Raw genomic sequence first — 22298 nt, 5'->3', positions numbered from 1 at the left:
ACATTTTCAAGGATGCAAAGGAACTTCACCAGTAGCAGAGCTACAGCAGGGCTCAGTGCCAAGAGGGCCTGTCTTCTCCTCAATTTTAGTTCCCAAACAACATTTATTAGCTCATAAGGGCTGGACCCACTGTCAGAGATAATACCACAGAATATCTATCCGTAGACATTGTATGTCTTGTATGCTTTCCATGCAGTAAATTATCATAACTAGAACAATTAGAACAGAAAGGGATTTTAATAAGGAGCAGAAAGGTTATTTAAGCCCTTCTCCTTCCCTTCAACAATGGGAAGGAACAACTAACTATCCAAAGAACCAATGACGTGAATGTAAGGAGACCTTTGGCCTAGACTGCTTGGCTCCTATTCATCAATCTAATTTCATTAAGATACTCCCAACTGTGAATTTAAGGGTTGCATTAGAAGAATAAAGTACAGTGAAAACTAACAAGAACTCAAGGATATTTGACAATTATACTCTTGCTCAGAGATCATTATCATATCCCTTCCATATCAAGGTAATTTTTATTCCCACAGTTTCTGATTTCAGGTACAAAGAATCAATACAGTTACAATATGAGATTAAAGGAAGTGTTCTAAGGCTTGCAGGGACACTAGAGGGTATTTGCAGAAGGGAACAGGAAACCCAGGTAGAGTCATGCTTATCATACATAAGGTTAGCTCATTAACATGAGTTCAAAATACACAGATACAAACTATATTCCCTTCTTAATTCCTAAGAGGATGAAAGTTCTTCATTTTAGGGAGAGGGTCAAATTACTCTCTGATTCGTAATCCTGGGTGATCATTTTCCAATTTGTAGTCAACTAAAATTGTGCATAAAACTGATGAGAGAATTATAGACAAAACATTTTTCAAGCCCAGCTGAATAACCACAGCATTATGGTTAGAAGCAGTGTGAACTTGGATTAATATTGGGTAGTCAACGTGGTGTCTGATTTTGCATTTTCTTCTGTGAATTTGGAGTTGGGTGTGCAGGTGGCCTTGTCCTATACTGTCTTTCTATAAAGATGATACAAAATCAACCACTGATTTTTAAAATTTAAACATTTGGCTTCTCTACAATAATTGAATATACAAAAGTAGAATTTCTTTCTATTCCATTATGCTTTATTTTTACTTTGACACCATACATGTCAAGTATTATAAATCTAGAGAAAGAAACTCCAAAGTTTGACATCTGATCTTCAGATTCCTTGTTATGTTTGAGAAAATTGAATCATACAGCTTATCACTTAGGAAGCTAGCAAAGACTTCTGGAGACCATCTATTCTGGAGTGCCATAAATTGGGGTCTAATTTACAGAATTTAGGGTCTCTAAATTCCATGAAATTGTATGAAATTTGTGTGTGTATTGAAATAGGGTCCATCAGATTCCCAATGAGCTTTGTGACCCCCCAGAAGTTAAAAATTACTAGACAAATCTAATGATCTATCAATATTAAGTGTTTTGAATAGATGATATGGTCTACTTTAAATCCAACAGAAAATATCATTCCTCCACTTCTATTGGCTGGTTTCATTGTTCCATTGTTTAAAATAGTCTCCCACAATGATAAATTTCCCATTACAAGTCATATAAATCTCTTCTATTACAGTTGAGGTTAATTACTTACCAGAGATTTAAAAAAAAAAAAAAAACTTGTTGCTGCTGTATATGAACAAACACTGCCTATTTTTAAGACTATTGTTAGGAAGTTTAAGTCTAATTTTACAAGTCCTGCCTCTTTGCAATGACTATCAAATCATTTTCTTATCTTTAAAGAATTAAATTTTAATGGCTATAAGTTAGTCAATGTTTCTCATTGAAGTATTTTCCAAAAAGTAGGAGATGGAAGAAAGATATTCTGCAAATGTATTTGGAGTTATTTCATTCAGAACATGTGATCAAGTTCAAATTTCAAGGCACAACACCAGTCATTTCCTTTTGGAACAGAAATCTTGTGTGTGTGTGTGTGCGTGTGTGTGTACACATTTGTGTAGTATGCAGGCGCTGTGGCATAGAAGACCAAATAATGGAAAACATATGCATCAGAGACATGCAATACACATTACTAATTTTTACTGCTTTCCAGAATTAACTCAGAATCCAGATGACAGTTTAAGATCAAGACTAGGTTCTCTAATACAGCCCAAACCACCTGCAGAAGTCATTAGAGCCTATGTGTCTGCTATGATTTAAACCGATAACTGGAGTTCTTTAATACTTTAAATATCAAGAAGAGGTGGAAACCCTGGAAATAAAAGTTCGAATGCTTTAAGGGAAAACTAAAGTCCCAATATCATTCCAAAACCTTGGAGTTCCTAGTCGTGTCGAAATGGCATTGTCATCTTAAGCCCAACCAGATGGAAACTCAAGGTTGGTTAGGTCAGGGTGGTTTTAAAATGGGTTCTGGTCTTCACTGCCTTCTTCTGGGCCAAGGAAACTATCAGCATTGCTAGAAGATGACTTTTCCAGGTAGTATGTAAATGTCTGAGGCTGGATTCAGGAAGCCCCTCTGAAAGACAAGCTGGATACTCTCATGTTTGGAGTGATGTGCCATTAAAGCCCTGAAATTCTAATACCTCTAAATATCAGTTGAAGTGATGATAACAACACTGGTCCACTCTGTGAGACCTCTGGGGATTTCATACGAACCCCTGTGGAACCCCGTGGATAATTAATGAAGCAGTCTCATAATTACTGATGAGGTTTGAAGTATATTAATTAAAGGAGGTCAGAGTGGGAAATGGCACATGATAACTCATGATCTTTGTAAGTCCCTCCCTGGACTGTATGACATTTGTATAGTGTCACACTATATACATCCAGGAGCAGGACAGAGTTTCCTAAACTCACATTAGGGGCACACAAGGCCTCCATTAACCCTCAATTTAAGGTTATGATTTTTATTTCCACCATTGGAAAGGATAACAATCTCAACTGCAACCTACAATTTGGCCCTGTGTGAATAAAAAATACGAGAACAGGTTCTAAATGGGGAGATAGAGCCAGAAAACTGGTGACTTAGATGGGAAAAGGAGGCCTTGAAGGGAATCCCAGGCAGAGGTGTGAGGGAATGAGAATGGATCACACATTTTTATTTTTTATTTGTTCTAATTAGTTATACATGACAGCAGAGTGCATTTCAATTCATTGTACATAAATAGAGCACAAGTTTTCATTTCTCTGTTGTGCATGATGTAGAGTCACACAATTTGTGAAATCATACATGTACCTAGAGTAATGATGACCATTTTAAGACCAGGTCTTCACTGTTAATGTGCAGGGGTCTAGTAAAGGGAAATGTGTAAATGTTTAAATGTGTTAAGTATGAGTACTTCAAATTCAAAATTAATCAGGCAAATAAAAAGAAGAAATTAACAGCTTCAAACATGAGCACTTAAATGTGATTCTGAATTTTCAGAAGGATAGGGGAAGCCAGAAAAAGTGTCTGGACATTGAGGTTGGAAAAATTCTGGGTGAGGTGGAATTTCGAACTGCCTGTAAACACACAAGAACTGAATCAAGCACAGCCTGCCAAGAGGCTGTTAGCTGGGAGATGACTAACACAAAAGCCAGAACCTTGACCAAAGGCAGAACTAAATATTCAAAAATTTACAGAAAGCTTAATTTTTAAAAAGTGGACAAGCTTCACCAGTACTTAGCAAAGAAGCATATGTAATAAAAACAGATTTCTCATTAGAATCAAACACCAACTCTAACAAGGTAGTTTGCTCTGTGCAAGCAAGGCTGGTGACACACCATGATCTTGACTTCTGCACCTAAATCTACTGAAATATAGGATACATGTGCTGGCGGTGGGGTGGGCATAAAGATGGATAGATATTCACCCATTCATGGACCACAAGAGATAACTTGTACCCACTAAAGAAACAAATGGAAAAAAGGGGACGGGTGGGTATGTGGTTGGGGGGTAGGAATACAAATGAACAAGGAAGTGGTAAAAATGTCACATTTCCATAATTTCCATAAGCGAAACTCTACTATGCCAATCTTCTCTTCAATTTCCAATACAAGTCCTGGTTTTGACATTCCAACATGCCATGCATCACTACTATTTTTTTTCCTCTGACTGGGGAGGGGAAAAAACTCTTTTCTACTCAAACTCTCTATCTAGCCCCATTCTGTTAATCCTTCAAGGCCAATTTGAGTCCCATTTCTAAGGAATCTTCTATGAGAACTCCAATATTGACATTTTCCCTTATAGCCAATATATAAATATTCTATTTCCCTGAACAGTACTAAAATAGTTAGAGAAAAAGGTTTGGCTCCCTTAAGAAATGCCTGGCAAAGCTGAGGCAGGGTGAAATTGAAGTGGGTAAGGGTAATAAAACTAGGACCTGTCACTTATCGGCTGGGAGGAACATGGAGTGAATTAAGTAACTGTCACACTATAGATGGAAACACAGAAATACAATGTAAGAACACAGGCAGGGCAAAGTACTCCTAAGCAAATGCCATGTATGCCCGAAGCTGTTCTCCTGGCCCCTTGTGAGAGCACGTTTAACTGAAAAGCTGAACTCAATTTGTGACATTTATTCATCCATTCAACAATTATGTGAGCACTGATACTGTGAGAGGCACTGTTACATAAGACTCTTGTCTAAATAAGCATTTAGATCCCATCTTCTGTACTCAAATTAGATAGAAATTATCCAAAGGAAAATGAACCCCATATATCTAAAAAACTGTCAATCAACATTTACTTACTGATTTAAGAAACTATGAGAAAGTATAAAAGAAAATGGGGTTTCCTCATTTCCACAGGTAACCTAAGTTCTGTGAAAGCAGCAACAGAATAACATTTAAAATATTGCTACAAACATTGACATGGCTTTGTCACAGTAGTATGCTGATTTTAAGTACTTTGAGTATAAATGGAGGAGGGGGATAGCTGGGTCAAATGGTGGTTCCATTCCAAGTTTCTGAGGAATCTCCATACTGCTTTCCAGAGTGGTTACACTAATTTGCAGTCCCACCAGCAGTGTATGAGTGTGTCTTTCCCCCCACTCCTCGCCAACATTTATTGTTGCCTTGATATTTGCCATTCTTGAAAATTGTCATTCTGACTGGAGTAAGATGAAATCTCAGTGTGGTTTTAATTTGCATTTCTTTAATTGCTAGAGATGTTGAACAATTTTAAATATATTTGTTGATCGATTGTATTTCTTCTTCAGTGAAATGTCTGTTCAGTTCCTTAGCTCATTTATTGATTGGGTTATTTGTTTTTTTTTTTTTTTTTTGATGTTAAGTTTTTTGAGCTCTTCATATTCCTAGAGATTACTACTTTATCTGAGGTGCATGTGGTATATATATATATATATATATATATATATATATATATGATGGAATATTACTCAGCCTTAAAGAAGAATGAAATTATGGCATTTGCTGGTAAATGGAGTGGAGAATATCATGCTAAGCAAAATAAGCTAATCCCAAAAAACCAAAGGCCAAATGTTTTCTCTGATATGAGGATGCTAATTCACAATGGGGAGGGGAGCGCTAGGGAATAATAGAGTTACTTTAGATTAGGTAGAGGGGAGTCAAGGGTATGAGGGGATAAGAAGGACAGCAGAATGAAACAGACATTATTACTTTGTGTGCATATATGCCCACATGACTGATATGATTCCACAACATGTACAATCAGAAAAATGAGAAATTATACCCCATTTTTGTGTGATATGTCAAAGTGCATAAATGCATTCTACTCCCATGCATAACTAATTAAAACAAACTAAAAAATTGAAAAAATATTGCTACAACATCAAATAAATACATTGGCCTTCTCCTACTACCAAAGCTCAACAGTATTCCTGTATGGTCTCTAAAGAAAAGAGAAACAGTAAAACACCTGTCTCTGAATGTTTCCCCCTGTTCCCCCAAACCTAGCCAAGTGAAGAGAAAAATGAAAGCAAGCTTGGGACAGTAAGTTCAGATACATATTATCTTGAAGGACACTGGCTTTCTTTTTAGGCTTACTGGAAAGTAGAGCAAGTTAGTGTCATCAAATTTCTTTTACATGCACTAGGACAGTTATTGTTGGGATGCTTATTGCATAAAAAGCCATGCTGATAATGTCACTGTTTTTACAGCCTAACATATAAAACCTCTTTCTCAATAGAGAGTGAACTGGACCTGGGATCAGATTCACTGTCCTAGAACTCAGTGTGGAGTTTTAGCCTCAAGTCATAGACCAAAGCTGGGAATATACAATAACTCTCCTGCATCTAATAAATAAATCACTGGCACCAAGTACTAGAAAACTATTTTAGGTCAGAATCTGAAAAGCTGAACCAATGTTCTGAAGCACTTTACTTTAACATCTAGGACCTGCAGAGTAATTACCCAAAGGCCGTAATCACCCCAAATCAAATCTCTGCAGTTATGAATATGGGTTATAGAAAATTATGGCTCTTTAATTGCATTTAAAAATTGATGCATGGGAATGATATATTCTTCTCTGAGCACCAAATATGGCTTTCTCTGAAGTATTTCTGTGTTGGGAAGGCTCAGCAGCTACAAGATTGCTGAATGGAAATTCTAGACCAAGGTGGAACTCTGAAGGATAATGAAGCCTGATAGACCAAATTACTCTCAGCCCATTAAAAATCCTGTGACACACTGCCCCCGCCCCCATACTGGAGATTGAACTCAGGATCGTTCTATCACTGAGCACATCTCTAGTCCTTTTTAATTTTTATTTTGAGACAGGGTCTTGTAAATTTCGAGGGTTGGCCTCCCACCTGACACCCATTCCTGCCTCAGCCTTCTGAGATGCTGGGGTTACAGGCATGCACTACCACACCTGGCTTGGCATAATTTTTTCTTCATACTATGGAATCTTAAAAATATTTTGAATAATAGTCACATGGTTTCAAGTATATTCAGAAAAATTCACATAAAAGCTAGAAACAATTGCCAACAGATTTAAATGAATGAGATTGGTTATGGCATTGCAATTTTAGATTAAAAAAAACCCCAATACACTGAATTTTCTTATACATTACAATCAGAAAGCAGTCTGTATAACACTGGATTTACAGGCATGCACTACTGAAGACAACTCATTATTATTATTATTATTATTATTATTATTATTATTATTTTTAATAGATGGCCTGTTAGACAACATAAAAACAGGTTAGGGGGCCTTGCAAATTGCTGAGGCTTCTCAGACATAGTCACTCTTGAAGCTCAATTCCATATAAGACAAGACCCTAGGAGGAATTGTTAGGTGGGCGGCAGCGACTTGGTGGCGACTTAGTGGCAACTTAGAACAAAGCAGCCCGCACCGGAAAAGAACATCAATCAGATGCTGGCGGAAACGCCTGTCAATCAGCCAGATCTCCTGACTAACGCCTGTCAATCAACAGGACCCCCCTGGCCAATCCTGGAGTTCAGCCAACTCCCCTGACCAATTCAAGGGGGCAAGGGACCCTAGAAACACCTTTTCCTGTCCCAAGCCCTTCCCTTCCTGCTGTAAGCCCCATAAAAGTCCAGTCCAGTCGAGCTTCCACGTGGTTTCTCCTCCGACCCTTCTCCTGTCCCCTCTGTGGGTCTGATCGAGTTCCACCCGGGAGTGATATCTCAATAAAGCCTGTTCAGCGGCCCTTTTAAATCGCCTCCTTTGGCCATTGCCTGCCCCGACTGATCTGACAGGAATCACACTAGAATGTCAGCTCCCTGAGGGCGACATTTTTATTTGTTCACTGCTGAATCCCTATTGCTTGGCTCAGAAAAGATATTCAACAAATTTTTTTAAATAAATAAACAAATGAAGGTTTGGTGATATAGAAATGGCCCCAGAGAATGCTAACTTAAAGAGGGATGAGTTGAGGTGTTCTGGGCTACACTCAGGGATCTGAACTAAACAAGAATTAGAGAAAGGCAGCTGCCTCGGAACTGATGTACTGTTCTACATATTTAATTTTTAATCAAATTCTTTCATCTTCAAAAGGGCAGGAGTGGTACTGCAAATTGGTGCAGCCAATTTGGAAAGCAGTATGGAGATTTCTTGGAAAGCTGGGAATGGAACCACCATTTGACCCAGCTATTCCCCTTCTCGGTCTATTCCCTAAAGACCTAAAAAGAGCATGCTACAGGGACACTGCTACATCGATGTTCATAGCAGCACAATTCACAATAGCAAGACTGTGGAACCAACCTAGATGCCCTTCAATAGACAAATGGATAAAAAAAAATGTGGCATTTATACACAATGGAGTATTACTCTGCATTAAAAAATGACAAAATCATAGAATTTGCAGGGAAATGGATGGCATTAGAGCAGATTATGCTAAGTGAAGCTAGCCAATCCCTAAAAAACAAATGCCAAATGTCTTCTTTGATATAAGGAGAGTAACCAAGAACAGAGTAGGGACGAAGAGCATGAGAAGAAGATTAACATTAAACAGGGATGAGAGGTGGGAGGGAAAGGGAGAGAGAAGGGAAACTGCATGGAAATGGAAGGAGACCCTCAGGGTTATACAAAATTACATACAAGAGGAAGTGAGGGGAAAGGGAAAAATAATACAAGGGGGAGAAATGAATGACAGTAGAGGGGGTAGAGAGAGAGGAGGGGAGGGGAGGGGAGGGGGGATAGTAGAGGATAGGAAAGGCAGCAGAATACAACAGACACTAGTATGGCAATATGTAAATCAATGGATGTGTAACTGATGTGATTCTGCAATCTGTATACGGGGTAAAAATGGGAGTTCATAACCCACTTGAATCAAAGTGTGAAATATGATATATCAAGAACTATGTAATGTTTTGAACAACCAACAATAAAAATTAAAAAAAAATAAAATAAAAAAACAATAAAATAAAAACAAAAGGGCAGGAGTGGGATTAGGAGCAGGGTAGACACCAGGCTCACAAGAACACCATTTGCCATTCTCGATCTCATTTTCTCCACTGACATGTCAGCAGTTCACAGTCTGCATTAAACTTGGATGCTTTTAAATCATACAATGTTCAGAAAAACTTAGGCCTTTGAGTACATTCATTATTTCTCTCCATCCCTTATAAATGAGAGTTTTGAAAGGCTTACCTAAGTGAAACTAAGGAAACAGATTTGCATAAAGGCCTCTGGGTTTATAAATAGTTTTATTGCTCCATTTAAACTTCACAATATACAACCCTCTGGCAAGTCTCTTTAACAATAGGTAATTATGTTGAGATATCTGAGATAGATAAATATGTTGAGAATCTGAGATGGCTAATTCAGTCTCATCCTCAGCTAAAGTCTAACCAAGTACTAAGTCACTTAAGATTTTACTTTTAAAAACTTTTTTTTTTAAATTTTAAGTTTAATCTAGCTGTTAGACACAGAAGCCTTTGATAATAAGTAGGATTTTGAAAAAAATCTTAAAAGTTAAGAGACTAAAGCAGGTACTACTTTCAGCCAATGAAACACATACACACACACACACACACACAAACTAATGATTCTTCCCCCCTGCCCCCAGGGGTAGAGCACCCCGAGCTCCATTCCCATACCCTTCCATTTTTTTTTTTTAATCTGGAGAAAGAGTTTTATTAAGTTGCTAAGGTTGATCTTGCACTTGCCATTCTCCTGCCTCAGCCTCCTAAGGCTCTGGGATTACAGGTGTACATGCTACCACACTCAGTTTATGATTGTCTTATTTAGATATTGCTAAAAATTACTTTTGCTACTACTGGAAATAAATCTAGAAAAGCTTTTTAACAAAGATCTAAGAAAGTATTTCTATATTATTCATATAAGAAGTACTGGAGGATATATGATTGAATAGAGGTCACTACCAAATGTAATCAAGGCACTACTCTCCTGAGTTCTTATATCACCAAGCCAAACAAACTAGGAATATACTAGCTATTTGCCTTCTCTTAGATTCTCAAAAAAATGGCTTAAAGATTACAGAATATTTTTTATATCCATAATAAAAATAATTTATAATATAGTATTCTACACATTGAATAATTTTTCTATGAATTTAGATATAAAATTATGTAAATTTACAAATAGTACTACTTATAACTTTTAGAAATGCTACTTTCTCAAGAAAGTATCACATTTTTCTTTTTCTGGTCCTGGGGACTGAATTGAGGGGTGCTCTACTACTAAGGTACTCACCCAGTCCTTTTTATATCTTATTTTTGAGGCAGGGTCTTGCTAAGTTTCCTAGGCTATTCTCAAACTTGTGATCTCTCTGCCTCAACCTCTCCAGTAGCTGGGACTACAGATGTGAGCTACCATACCAAATTGTCATTATGATCTTTGAATTATTATTGTAAAATGACAAGCCATCTGTTTTGATATAGTGATACGTTATTTGAGCCATCGAAAGTGATTTTTCTTTTAGCAGGTGACAAAGACTCTTTTCTTTAATTAGGGTATTCTTAGCTCTCTGTTCAAAGGGACTCAACATTGGGCTTCCCTCTGTCTGTATAGTCAGGTTTGAGCAAGAATTCCGCTATGTGAGTTTAGCAAAAATCCTCTACTCAACTTGGGATATAAACACCTTCCATATCTGATCACTCTGGCCTGCCATCAGTATAAATTCTTTTGAGTTTAGAAAGAATTCCTCTTAACTCCGTGTTTTCTCTTAGTAATTTTCCATCTACTGACCCTCACCTTGTTCCTTGGTGCTAAATCTCCCCTTCCCTTGCTGGAATCCTAGTCAAGCCCTACCTTTCTCCCCTACTACAAGACCCGATGGCATTGGTCCATCCTATACTTATTGTCGTGGCCCCCTTGTATGAAATCCATCTTATCAACTTCAACAAGTGTCATATTTTTTTAAACAATAGGAGTCATTTCTCTCAGTCCTGTTTCTATTTCTTTCAGAAAACGGGAGTAGTCATGTTTACAAAACTGTATCCTGGCACCATAGCTCTGTAAGCAAGAAGCAAAAAGGCATTTTTGGAGATTAAAAAGTGAATTATTCATAAAATACTCTGATCAATAAATGTCATATCTGAGTTGATGAGGAAAGAGTAAAATAGGAGTTTAGTGAAGGATAACACCCTGGGATGAAGTCCAATAGAGAGAAATTTCTTGCTTCTATTTGTTTTACAAACTCAATTAACAAAACCAAAGAGGTGTTTTTTTTTCTTTTTTTAGTATTAAGACCTGTTACAGTGAAGAAAAATTATAAATATTGAATGAAAAATGGGAATAATTGGGTAAATGTCACATTCCAGTTCCATTCAACTGTGAAGAAGACAAACACGGCTGAAAACCAAAAAACCAGGCCTGCGCCATCCCCCAAGGCCCTTGTGGAATGTATGCAACACACGGTCTGAGAATAGCTTGGAGACCAAATTCCCAGAGATTCCTGATTGCAGCTATGGGATTCAAACCATAAAGAGATTTTTTATCAAGGATGTCATTTGAATTTTTTTGAACTCCAGACAGTTTCTCATGCTCTCTCATGCAACAACTCCCAATAGGTGTCACAGATAGAGGAAAAACAATCTTTCTAGAGGCTCCACAGTTGTCTCACAGGAGTGTTAGTAACAGGGCTAAAATGAATGAGAATCTGCCTCAGGTTCTTCCTAATATTTTCCTTGTTTGGCAATGCCTGCAGGTGTAAAGTCAGGCACTTTGTGGCATCTCATGCAAATATGTAAGTGGGAGACAGGGAATGTGCTCATAAAAGCATGTGGCTAAAGGCTGAAGGGTGAAATCAGGGCAGGGACTGTTTTTGGCTGAGATGTCTCACCAAATTTCCAATTATCTGTGATCATTCATAGAACTAGAAGGTATTCTGCTCCAAATGCTTGAACAAGACAGGTTCTATCTTTATGCAATTTACAATCAAATTGTTACGCAAAATACACACTGGGAAGTAAAGCTAATAACAGTTCACAAGATATGAAAAACTGCAGAGAAATATAACAGGGTGCTTATATCTAAAAAAATTAACAAAGAGAAAACCTGCCATTAGAATCCTATTTGTAGCTCTGTTGTAAAGGATAATTATAATATCTCCCAGTGAAAAGTCATTCAAGAATAAACAGTAAGGGGGATGGCGTTTTGGAAACTTTAAGACTCAATTTATGGAGTCCAAACACAGATATCTGGTACAGTGACAAGAGTAATGGTTATAATAAATTAAGGAAACTTATATCTAAACAGAAATCCACAGAGCTGCCTTTGACTCATGTACGGATATATAAAAGTGCTCAGGGATAAGTAGAAAGATTAATTCCTTCTGGAGCAATGAAAATAGAGTCAGAGAAGAGCAGCTGAGGGTGCTGATGCTTTATTTTATTTTCAAATAAAAGTTTTGGATTTAATAACTAATCAAATCCCAACCTCAGTAATTAACTTGCTATTCTTACTTTTTCAAACTTGTTCTATGTTGCCAAGGTTTTGCAGATTCACTTTGTCATAAGCCATTGTGTAACAGCATAATACAAGGGAGAATTACAAACTTTACTCAAGTTACACATTTACCAGAAATATTCCTAAAGATACTTGGGAAGCTACCTCCTGTTCATAGGGTAATATACACCACCTAAGTGCATTTTACTCTATAGAGGGGATTTTTTGTCAAAGAAATGTACCAGGCTGAGACACAATGCCAAAACTTGCACAAAGTTGGACAACTAATGGCCTGATTTATTGGTGTGTGTCCTTAATTCAGACTGGCAAAGAGTGCAAGGCCAGGCTGTCTACATACTTCCTTTACTGACCCAGAGGTCACCATTACTGATTTAGTTCCTTGGCTTTGAGTGGGCCTTGCCTTCTGATTTGCCTGCCCCTTGGAGAACTCAGAGGAAGCAGCCGTTAAAGTTTTCCTGCATGAGCTCAGGGGTTGATGAGATCATCAGCCTGCTTGCTGATCCTGCAGTGTAACACAGGGAAACAAAAAGCCTACATTTTCCACAAATGTAGCAGAAAGAATCAAGCATATGGTAATCTTTGACAAAAGGGAATTTACAGAAATAACCACTCATGGTTAATCTCCCAAACAAACTGAATACCTCTGTGTACAAAATTGAACAAATTACAAAGAAAACTAGGGATTTTATCCATTCTTTGTGATAGATTCAAGATAAGTTAGGGCTTGTGGGGCTTTGAAATGACATGGTCCATCATTTTAATTCTCTTTCTCTCTCTTTTTTTCAATGCTGAGGATGAAACCCAGGGGTGTTTTACCACTGAACTATATCCCCAACCCTTTTTATTTTGAGTCAGGGTCTTGCTAAATTGCCCAGGCTGGCCTCAAACTTGTGCCTCAGCCTACTGAGTAGCTTGGATTACAGGTATGTGCCACGATGCCTGGCTCTAGTCCTTCATTTCAGATGTTAGAAATCTGAGGTCCAGGTATACCTAAGTTTATTATGGGTTCTACAATTTATTCTCATTATTTCTGCTTCTTAGAGACATTCCCCATAATATAGTAATTATGAAACAATTGTTTTAAAATGCATAAATAACAAATATTTATAACAAACTGAGTTTTATTTATATCATTACTTTAAACTTTGTCTGGACTTTGGAACAGTGAGGCTCCAAACTAAAGAAGCATGAAATATAGACAGAAGACCAGGGTCAATTTTAGCTCTGAAACTTCTGGGCCACATTATTCTAAGGAAAAACACTTAACTTCTTTGATCTTTCATTTTCTAGTCTATTTTCATTCACCAAATATTTACTGGATCACAACTATGCGCTAAGTCTGGTCTTCTGAGTTGAGAAAGAAAATAGGCAAGCCCTACTATAATGGCATTTACATTCTAGCATTCTAGTGAGAAGGAGAAGGCAGACAGGAAACAAGAAGTTAAAAAAAAATATATATATATATTTGAAAATGATGAAGTCTAAAGATGAAACAAGCTCTAGATAGGGCAGAGGGGTTGGAGGGGAAGGGAGGGGGCATGGGGTTAAAAATGATGGTTGAATGTGATGATCATTATTATCCAAAGTACATGTATGAAGACACAAATTGGTGTGAATATACTTTGTATACAACCAGAGATATGAAAAATTGTGCTCTGTATGTGTAATAAGAATTGTAATGCATTCTGCTGTCATATATAAATAAAAAAAGATAAAAAACTAGAATTTTAGAAAAAGTGATATGGAAATGGTTTGGCCAGCAAGATTATTTTTTGGGGTGGTAGTGGTGGTGGTGAAAGTAACTTTTTGGTCAAGATCTGATAGAAATGAGCTAGCAATGCAAGTATGTGAGGAACTGGCATTAGAGAGAAAGGGAACTGCCATTATGAAGGCCTTGAGGCAGTGATGTGCCCATGTATTTGAGGAACAGTAAGGAGGCCAGTGTGATTGGGGCAGAGAAAATATGGGGAAGAGTAAGAGGAGATGAAGCCAGAGAGAGAACCAAGGGGCCAAACTCTTCATAGGCCACATAGACTTGGGTCTTAACTCTGGTTAGATTAGGAAACCTATTTATTTATTTCAAAGTGTATGATTACCACTCACATCTCCAAAGTTCCTAAGGATTAAATACTATGATATTTGTGGAGAGCTTTTGGGACGTCAAGAGATATAAAATGTGAGAATTGTTATTGTGTGAAGTCTTTGTGGCACAGTGGAGAGACCTCAGGCTTGAGAACCATAGACGTGGATCTGAAGGCTAGCTATTTTAATCACCTGCCATAAGTTTTTGTAACTTCATCTATAACATAACAAAACTAATTCCTAACCTGTATTGTCATATCAAGAGTCAAACTTAGTTATGTTAAATTCTTATCACAGCATGGAACATAGACCTTTCAATACAGCAAGAACTGAAAGGTGTCACCTCATCTGGAGCACAGGGAAAAGGAATTATTAATCCTAGGGTCTAACCTGACCTTCTACTGCTTCATGGTCTTGTGGAGAAGAAACCAATTTCATTATACACAGTTAATTCAGTTTCTCCAATGGATGTGCATTACAATGACTGCTGTTTTCCTGTACTGGTGTGGGGGTTGAGGGACTAAGGCTTATAACATCACTGCATGAAAGGAAACACTGCAGAGTGTTTCTGCTGTTAACACAAGTGTGACTAAGACTTATATTAAGGAGATAGTGAAAAAATCCAGAGGAAGCTGCTGTTCTAAAAACAACCTGGAATTTATCTGTTTGCCCTAAAAACAGTCTCCAGAGTCTTTTGAATTCCAAGACTTAATATAAGAAAAATGAGGAGGAGGAGGAAGAAGGACAAAAGTAGGATGAAGTGGAGAGGCAGCTTATAGCAGCATAACTCTATCAAACAGTGAAAACAGTTACAGAGAACAAAATTTGGCAAGGACTAAAATTCTAAGTTCTGATTTAGTGTTAAGAAAGTCCTAGAAAATCTGGCAAGTTTCCTATCTCTCTATTTTTAATATAATTTTTTTCAATCAGCTTCTTGTAACTTAGTACTTATCACCAGAGTCCTTGACACTTCTTCTTTCTGGACTTTTCAATGAAAATCTTGGGGACTTTCCTGAGTAAAAGCAACTGGAACCACCACACAGTTTATATGGGTTACTGTTCGTCTCCACAGAAGCCAAGCTAAAAGCTGAAAACTAGTTTGGTTTATGACTTAGAAAAACATAGGCCATAAATTTCTTAGGAGAACCCATCTTTCTTGAGATTTTTACAAACCAAGACTTTAAAGCAGAGAAGGCAAGTGTAAGTGCACCTAACTTCTTCCACAAACCAACACTGACTTTTTATACTATTAGCTCATCTAGTCAAAATACCTCCAAAACCTATAAAGGCACCTTAGACTGCAGCTGGGCATCACAAACTCCAAACAACTGTAAAGTGCAGTTACCACCTATGTTTTTGCACTAACAGGCATTATGTAATCTGAACAGAGCTATGAATATGCTCAATTTAATCTTTATTTTTAAAGCAGAGACTAAAATACTCAATTTAATATATAACAGCAAATTCAATTAATACAGTATCATAAAAAGGGTTTTCCTCAAATATATAAGGCGTGGCTGATGTTCTCCCAAGGGGAGTTTGTTCCTAGGATCAATATGATTCAGTTACACAAATATTTACTTAGTAGCTGTTATGTGCTGGGCAGAGGGCTGGGTGCTGGAGAAACAGAGATGAGTAAGACCTGGCCCCTGATCAAGGCATTTGCCATCTAGTAAAAAAGGCAGCTATGTAAACCCTCATAACTAGCATAAGTGTGAGATGGGCAGGCATATGGTGTAGTAAGAATGAAGTGGAGGGGTACCTACCCTAACCAGTGGGCGGGGTGGAGTGTGACAAGGAAAGCTTTCTGAAGGATGTGACTCTTGAGCCCAATTCTGAAGGACTCTTCAGCCAGGTCTCAGCTGGAGAAAATTCTGGAGAGGGATAAGCAATATTAAATACATCAAGTCCCAAGGCAATGGTGCTGTGCAAGGTGTTGATGAAGAACAAAATGTGAAGTGGAAAGTGGTAATATGAGGTTGGCAGCGGGAGAAGGGGCAGTTCACATAGAACTCAGAATGTATCCCAGTAGCTGAGTGTACTGGGGCAAGCCCAAGGCCAGGCTGGACAACTCAGTTAGGTCCTTTCTCAAAATAAAAATAAAAAGGGCTGGGATACAGCTCCATGGTAGAGTGCCCCTGGATTCAAGCCCCAGTACTAGGGCGGGGGAAATATACCCCAATGGCAATGGGGAGCCAGTGAAGAATTGTAAGGAAGTGAGACGCAGGATCATAAATGTATTTTATGGAAGTAGGTTATTCCAATGGTAATGTGGAAGAAAGGAGACAACAATAAATAGATGATTCAATCTTAAATTTTACACATTCTGATTTATTTCCTCAGGAGATAAGAGGTCTGCTAGTTTTGTCTTACATCTATCAGTTAAGATAAAAGTATAGAGAAAACAGTTTTGATGTATGCCCAGTATTCTAAAGCATATCTCACTTGATGCACGAATCACACCCTGCATTGTTAAGTTTGGTTTGTCTCTGATATAGAAGCCCAATGTAAAAGGAAGATACTGGAAAGTACAATATGGCATTTAGGCCCAGAGTGACCCCTCTTCTTTTGGTAACAAAGTAGCACAACCCATTGCATCACCTCTTTAACGAGAATTTTCAGGAATAGGCTGTTCAAAAAGGATCTGGAGAAATACGGAATTACTAAGGGATTACTGAAGAATTTGCTACATTTCCTACATTGCTTTCAACTCATCACTGATTTCTATTTAAACTAACTTCGGTTACATGATTAAAGAGCAGACATACATACTTCTGTGGCTATGTCTGCTGAGACATTAGCACAATTAAATAGTACAACAGTAGTAAAATACTTTTGTGAGGAAGGAGCAAGGTGGGTTAGAGTAATGAGGAATGAAAAAGGTTATAGAAACTAGAAGGGAAAAGCATACCTTATTTCATTTAATCCTTAAGACTATCCTTAGGTCTATTTATGGTGGCTGTTATATTCCTCATATTAATACTTAAGAAATCTGAGTCTCAGAGATTTATATAAATCGTCACAAAGCATAGAGCTAATGAAGTGACAGAATCAGATTTGAATTTAGGTTTGATGACAGAATTTGGAAATTTTTTCCATGATAGCAAACTATGTGCTTTCTCAAGAAGAATAATTCAAACATTACCAATACTGATCAACTTTTGGGTCAGAAAGACCTTGTAGGTTGATTAAAATTCCCCTATTGCAGGGTATGGTGCCATACACCTGTAATCCCAGTGACTTGGGAGACTGAGGCAGGAGGATTACAAATTTGAGATAAGCTTGGGCAACTTAGTGAGACTCTGTCTCAAAATTAAAAAATATAAAAAGGTCTAGAGATTAGGTCAGTAGTAGAGTTCAATCCCTAGTACTGCAAAAATACATATATGCATACATTTGTATACATAATTTCCCAAATTTATAAATGTCCCCATTATGTCCATTTCTTTTCTTTTCTCCTCATTCTTTTTCCACCCCCTCTATTTATTTCTGTTTAAAAGAAGAAAAGGCATGGCAAAGATTTCTGTGACAATCTTATCACAGGAAAAAGAAGTATAAAAACAGAATCCCTTAGCGTAGTTGAGATTTGATTTCCAAATCTGAGACTGGTTGGGTCTAATATTTTAGCTGACTCAATGTACAAAAGAAATTCTGCCCATCTCTATTCTGCATATCTAATCATGCTACAAACACTGAATTCTTATTTCACCTATTCCATGGTGGTTGGGTCTCTTCATTATAGTAGCCTATTTATTTACCATGGTGAAATACAAAGAAATACTTGAATATTCAATAAATATTAAGCACCTACTAAGTAACAGACACTATTTGGGGGGCTAGAGAGATCAACAAAGAAATCTAAATTCCTGCCCTTGTGGTACTTATATACCAGTGGAGAAATCAGATTAAAAACAAAGGTACAGTTTCAGATAGAGACAGTGCTGTGAAGAAACCAAAGCAGGGTAACTATCCAGAGAAGAAAGGAAGGAGAGAGAGAGAGAGAAAGAAAGATCTCTCGGAGGATATCCTCTTTAGTTTAGATCTGAGGAATGGGCAGGAGAGAACCAGGGAAGATCAGACCAAGAGTGTTACAGGCAGAGGAACCACAAGTGTAAAGGCCCCACAGAAGAAAGGAGCTTCACATGTTCCAGAAAGCCCCAAACCAGGGAAGTTACGGTGTGGTGGGTGAAGAAGAAAAATACAGTCAAAGAAGATGGCAGGGACCAAATCTGGCAGGAATCTGTAAGCCAGGAAAGGGAATTAGAGTTTTGTTTTTTTTTTTCCCTAATTGTGACAGGAAGCTATAGGATTTTGTGCAGAAGAGGGATATGATTTGATTTAGATTTTAAAAATTCACCCTGGGCTGCTGTGTGCAGAATAGAAAGGTATTCAGTCACCCTGCTGAGAGATAATGGTGGCTTAGAATGACAGGTGGAGATGGAGAGAAGTGCTAGTGCTTAGGTCTATTCTGAAAGTAAAGTTGCAAATGGGTTAGATATTGGGAGAGACAGAAAGAGATAAATAAAGGTTGTCCTAAGTTTCTGGCATGAGCAGTGGGGAGAACTAAGATGAGGAAGGGGTTTGGGGACAAAAGTCAAAGGGTTCAGTTTGGACATGCAGGTATGTGGGGATGTTGGACAGGCAGCTGGATACAGAAACTATGACTTAGGGAATAGGTTCAGGCTAGAATATCTCTAGCTGGGAGACATCAGTACACAATATTTAAAGCCATGTGTGGCAGAAATTGGCCCCTATGCCCCAAAATCCATTATCCTCTTTTTCCTTTAGTCAAATAATTGCCAAACTGTAGCTAGAATTCATAGCTACATGACCAAAGATTATAAGAGATATGTGTTTAACTTCTAACGTGTCCTAAAGGGAAGTGCTATGTCCTTCACTTCAATTTTCTTCTTCCTGCTGTTAGAATACAGATATGATTGAGGAATGGAGCAACCATTTGGGTAAAGGAGCTGGGGGTTGCATGTTGAGAACATCAGAGAAATAGGAAAGAGTGAGCCTGGGTCCCCAATACTAACAAGCCATCCTATCAGCCCTGGACTACCTCCTCCATTTTCACAGGGAAGGAAAATCAACTTTCATCTTGTTTAAACACCAGTGTTCTGTGGTCTCCTTTACAGCAGCCTAAACTATATTGTAACTTACATACTGTAGACCATCAAGGCAAACTTAACTTACATATTATAGATCATCAAGGCAAACTTAATTTACATACTGTAGATCATCAAGGCAAAGATTATAGGAGATACATATTTAGATAAGCTCTAAGTTCTGGGATATTCCAATATTTAGGGCTTAGGAGAAAACAAAGGCTCAACAAATAACATGGAGACAAAGTAGCTAATTAAATAAGATGAAAAACAAAACAGGAAGGCATAGTAGAACTCAAGTAAAATATTACAACATGGTGTCAAATGATGTTGAGAGTATGGTGAGGACAGAGAAGAGAATGTGGAAGGAGGAAAGTGATGAAAACTTTGACAAGTAGTTTCAGTGGAGTGATAAGATAGAACCTTATTTTAAGTAGGTTAAACAGGAATGATAGGACAGCAAATTGGTACAACTACTTTGGAAAAACAGAATGGAGATTCTGCAAAAGACTAGGAACGGAACCACTTTAAGAACTAGCTATCCCACTCCTTGGTATTTATCCAAAAGAACTAAAATCAGCATGCTATAGTGATATCTGCATACCAATGTGTTACAGCAGCATAATTCACAATAGCCATGTTATGAAACCAGTCTAGGTATCTGTCAACAGACAAATGGATAAGAAAATGTGGCATATATACACAATTAAGTTGTATTTAGCTGTAAAGAAGAATGAAATTATGTCATTTTCTGGTAAATGGATGGAACTGGAGAACATCATGCTAAATGAAATAAGCCAGACTCAGTCAAGGGTTGAATGGACGAGAGAGAGAGAGAGAGGGAGAGGGAGAGGGAGAGGGAGAGGGAGAGGGAGAGGGAGAGGGAGAGGGAGAGGGAGAGGGAGAGGGAGAGGGAGAGGGAGAGGGAGAGGGAGAGGGAGAGGGAGAGGGAGAGGGAGAGGGAGAGGGAGAGGGAGAGGGAGAGAGATAGAGATATGAAATTTTAAAAGGGAGGATCTCATGAAAATAGAAGGGAGACCAACAGAGTACAGGAAGGAGGTTGAGAAGGAGGAGAGCATGGGGAACAAATTTACCAAATTATGCTATGTCTGTGTATAAATATACAACAGTGAATCCTGCTTCTACCCTACATAGAATGCACTAATTAAAATAATAATAATAATAGAAGGAAGATCAGCATAGTATATCAGTAGACAAGGGGAAGAACAGGGAAGGTACAAATGTGCAGGTACAAATATGGCATAATAAATTTCATTATTATGTATAATTACAATGTACCAATAATAATAATAATAATAAAAAGAACAGAAAGAAATAAGGAGGAAATGGCACATACAGACAAGTCTTTCAAGGATTTTTGCTGAAGAAGGTTAAGAGAGGAATAGGGTGGTAACCTGAGGAAAGATTTTTTTTTAAATGAGCACTATTATCCAAATCACTAAGATTATAAGTTTTATTTTAAAAGCAAGAGCTCTGAAATATAGTAAAATGTAGTTAAATTTTTATAAAAGAGTAATGCTTTCTTTGAAAAGATAATCTAAACTCACTTTCTTATAGAAAAGGCAGGTTCCTTCATAATAAATTGTTAAACTTGAAATCTTTAGGTCACATTAATATCACAAATACTACTACTCTATAAATGGAAATAATGATGCTTTACGGGACTCATTTGGAAATCAGTATCTGCAACTTTTAAAAAAGCAATAATAGGGGCTAGGGATGTGGCTCAAGTGGTAGCGCGCTCGCCTGGCATGCGTGCGGCCCGGGTTCGATTCTCAGCACCACATACAAACAAAGATGTTGTACCCGTTGATAACTAAAAAATAAATATTAAAAAAAATTCTCTCTCTCTCTCTCTCTTTCTCTCTTTCTCTAAAAAAAAAGCAATAATAGTCTACAACTTTCTTCTAACTTTTTTGTCTACTTTATAATTTTGGCACCAATAGGAAAACTTTTCTCACCCGAGAAATAAGAAAATCTTTAGACTACTATATTTTTCTTGGTCTCAAAGGGATATCTCAGATACTGTGAAAATTGTCAAAATTTAATAGCAAATATGATTGGGGAGTACTCTAACTGTTCACACACAATAATCAGTATATATGGGCAATTATTTCTTTGGATGTAAGTCTAACATATTCTGTTATTAGTCCAGAAGCCAAATTTGTAATTGCTATTAGCCAAAAGAGCCCCACAATTCCTATTAGTATCATAGAATCTTATAACTTAATCTAAACGGAGAGCTAAAGATTTTATGTGAAAGATTCACAGACAGTGAGAAGGATGGGGAAGGTGTACGCTGGGGCAAAGGAAAAAGTAAATACAAAGGCCTGAGCGGCTGATAACGCAAAAAAAAAAAAAAGATCTCATGAAAATAAAAGAGACAATAGTAGAGTACAGAAAGGGGATCTAGGTGAAAAGAGGAAGGGAGAAAAGAGGAGAAATTGGATAACGAAATCAACCAAATTATTCTATGTGCATGAATATACCACAACGAGTCCTACTTTTTTGTATAAATACACCAACTAAAAAAATTGGCAGGAGACCAATAAATAGAAGAAGGGGGCTGGAGGACGGAGGAGGGAGAAAAAGATGAAGTACTGGGGAATGGAACTGAGCAATTATGTTAAGTGCATGTGTGACTATGTCACAATGAAACCTAGCATTATGTATTAAAATGCACTGATAAAATATATTAAAACAAGCATAGTGCATAACACAGC

At 37.5% G+C, this 22298-nt stretch overlaps 1 protein-coding gene across 2 annotated transcripts in view; it reads right to left on the bottom strand.

Annotated features, from left to right (window-relative positions):
* Positions 1–22298, bottom strand: part of Atf6 (activating transcription factor 6) — a 238101-nt gene that overhangs the window by 5590 nt on the left and 210213 nt on the right. The gene's annotated exons all lie outside the window — the stretch shown is intronic.

This window comes from Marmota monax, unplaced genomic scaffold (assembly GCF_021218885.2).
Source record: "Marmota monax isolate L192 unplaced genomic scaffold, Marmota_monax_Labrador192_F-V1.1 WCK01_AAM20220418_F8-fsc00145, whole genome shotgun sequence".
Lineage (NCBI taxonomy): Eukaryota > Metazoa > Chordata > Mammalia > Rodentia > Sciuridae > Marmota > Marmota monax.
The sequence above is the reverse complement of the archived record's forward strand: the minus strand, read 5'-3'. Positions and strand labels throughout refer to the sequence as shown.